General features: G+C 33.0%; 1 long non-coding RNA gene across 1 annotated transcript; it reads right to left on the reverse strand.

Moving 5' to 3' along the window:
• Nucleotides 1-591: 591 nt before the first annotated feature.
• LOC125672936 (uncharacterized) lies at nt 592-2,781 on the reverse strand. The gene is made up of 3 exons (XR_008802232.1): nt 2,538-2,781; nt 1,599-1,817; nt 592-718 (listed from the first exon to the last, which is right to left on the reverse strand). It is a non-coding gene; the product is annotated as an uncharacterized LOC125672936 (long non-coding RNA).
• Between the last annotated feature and the right edge of the window lie 650 nt (nt 2,782-3,431).

Here is a 3,431-nt window from a genome sequence, read left to right on the forward strand (position 1 = left end):
TATCATATATCAGAGAATTTACAATTCGAACTCATGGTTTAGGCTCATAGGCAATTTCGGGGGGGGGGGCATATAATTATAATATTGGGGGATCTATTCTTACAGACATAGATTAGGATTTGCAATAATCATTCATCCAAGTTCCATACAGATAGTTCATTTACTTCCAAATAAATTTCAATTCATATCAAAGAACTCTCATTTATTTTTGCTCCAACTTGACCAAGCAGTGTGCTTTGTATACATCAGAAATTACATGTATGTACACTTCCACTCATATTTATGTGCCCTCCCACTTCTTTCATTTAGTAAGAAAAATGAGCACGATTTTCTTTCTTCATAATCTATTCAACATATATACACAGGTTGATAACAATGACTGTACTCCTTATGTTGACTGGAATTATTGACTGGTATGCAGTAAAACAGCTGAATGAAAGTTCAACTATTAATTCATTTCAGCCCGGTAAGAATCAATATCCTTTTGTGTACTATACATTTGCAATTCTTTTCTTTTGCTGCTTCAAATCTTGTGTATTTGAAATTTTAATTCTGATATTCTGGTATTATTATAGGTAGTCTGGCAGTATTATAGGTAATCTGACAGTAATGGCATGACATCATGAGAGCTAATCAACATGGTTAATGATGTATAGAGACACTGTCTGAAGACCTCGAGGGAAAGGCACAGAAAATGGATGATCCACTTCCTATATCCCTGTAAAAAAGAGGAAGGATACCACAATATTGACGATAAATTATTGTCAATTCAAGAAGCAAAGTTGTGAAAATGCAAAAATAATAATTAATGTATTTGTTAGAAAAATTTCATTAACTGCATATATATTTTTTGAACTTATTCAGGAATACATCAGATGTAGTCATTCATATTAAAACCGAATCTATGAATTTTCATAACTTTTATCAATAAAGTTTACTATATTTATTTTACATGTATCTAATTTCCCTAATACATTGTACTCATGGGAGTTTTCTTGCATTCAATGTTCTGACATGAATCCGAAAATGTGCATATTTCATCACAAGAGTCCACCTGTCACTAAGCATGTGTCATGTATAAAGCAGACTCAAACAAGATCTACCAACATAATATTTGAATGAACACAAACGGTCTTAGATACTCTCTTTTTTTCTCTGCAATATATAGCATTAAACAGCATTCATTCTTTTTTTTCAATTTTGTTAATATATACAAGTCAATTAACTTTTCCCAAACTTTGATGCATGTAATGGATTTTCTCTGTACTGCTACACAGAATGGAAATGATGTCACTAACAGGAATATACCTTAATCATGAGCAGATATATTTTGTTCAATGATAACAATATGAGCAATGATCACAAATACTCATGACATTGGAATTATGAAAAGTCATTGAAATGCATGTATCTACTTATTCTACTACTAGTACTAGAGTCACTTTCATACTAAAAATTCTTCTTATTAATTGAGTGACTTATAAATGAAAGACTTGTGATGCAAGTATTAGTTGATAAATAATTATTTTCAAATATCAATGTTTAAATTAGGGAGGATATCATTTATAACTTAGTAGATATGATTAAATTATTCTCACCCATATAACATTTTTCTTTTGTCTTGGTCATTTTTGGTCGCATATATTGCATTCTGTTGTGTCTTTGATGAGTACGACGATCATTTATGTAGAAATATTCCACAGCTTTGACATAATCAGCATGGTCAGAATGAGTCAGATGATACCACTGTCCTGTCCATAGTTTAATAGCAAACCATTCAGACCAAAGCAGGTCATATATGTATACCATCACAGCACCTGCAAGATATATATCTGGTTTTACAAGCATGCATGTATTGAACAAAAAATTTTAAGTTCAAAATTGCTTCACTTATTTTGTGAAATCTTTAAATACATGAACAGGTCCAGTACAATCTCTATATTAAGCTATAGAGCTTGATTTAGCTATTTCAAATCTTTTATGAAATTAACTTTGAAAAGTGTAAAAATCCAATTTCAGTACATGTTGTACATACAAAAAAAATTTAAACAAATAATATATTGTAAACTACATTCCTTAGAAATATAATTTTGATTCATAAATGTTACTTTTCAAAAATGCCTCACTACACCTTAGAAAGAGTTTCCCAAATCAGCATGAAATGATTTAATTATGAATGAGGATCAACAAAATAATGGATATTAGGCAATCTGAGTTTACATACAGAAAATCAAAATCGGTAAAATTCAAAAGGCTTTCCATAAATTATGACATTGTTAAATTTGTTTATAGAAAAAACCCAAAACAAAAAGCAGTCCACGTTTAGTTTTGCACTCAGAAAAATGCAGCGAAATATTTGTGAGACTTTACACCCGCACTAGGAATGAACGAATACATTGTATAAATAGCCTAACCCCCTCGTTTCCACAGAAGTCAGTACTGGGCACGATGTCGGCTTTTTGAATCACTTTAAGACATTGTGTTCTGTTTAATCATATACAACGTTCTACAAAAAAGTAGTAAATATTTTGATTTACCTATTTGGTAGGTTTCACCGAGTCTAACACGTTCTTTTCATGTCCCACTATGGCTACTACTGTACTACATGTAGATAGAGCCTAGGGTTCCTAGACAGCTAGGCCTCCTGCATAGATCTGCAAGTTACACTGCAACATCGTCGTCTTGTCTAAGTCTTCCGTTGAATTTGATCAAACGTTGACAAACAAATACGTACCCCCATACACCCCAAACTAATACATTTAATACACGAAGTGTTGGTAAACAACGAGAACCGGAAGTAGTCCTGATGAACATTTTTGAAGCGGCGTGACTAAACACAGAATAAAAACCGTGTTCCGGAGGAACTCGAAACACAGCTATTAGTGAGAGGGCCAAAGGTTAACATTGAGGTCTATGGGAAATGAATTGGTACTCTTTTCCCTATAGAGGCCTCATCAGGTAACTTTTCAATCCGGAAATAATGTTGATTTCACTTTATTTGAAACCATAATCACGTTTTTCATACATTTATATGAAAATTGGATCACACAAGAGCCAATGGGATTGAGATCACAAAATTTCAGTTTTTCGAGGTTCTATAACGATAATTTAGTATGGGGTTTCTGAAAATATTCCAGTAAAGGGGGAGGGTAATACCAGAGAAGTACCAGGTGCCGCGCATAAAGTACAGAGATGCCTCACCAGGTGTTAGTATCTTACATATCAACCATTTCTGTCATTAAAGGCTGTGTATCGGCCTGGAGATCCTGCTTTGTCTCGGAGGCAGATTTCTACGGAAGGGGGTGGGGTACAAGTTTTATCATATAATGTAATCTGCAGGAAACCAGGTAATAGCCATTTTATTTATTGGGTACCTATATAGTGTCAGTTTCATAATATAGTAAAAGTATGCAGAATTCTTAATATAAGAG

Source organism: Ostrea edulis, chromosome 4 (assembly GCF_947568905.1).
Source record: "Ostrea edulis chromosome 4, xbOstEdul1.1, whole genome shotgun sequence".
Lineage (NCBI taxonomy): Eukaryota > Metazoa > Mollusca > Bivalvia > Ostreida > Ostreidae > Ostrea > Ostrea edulis.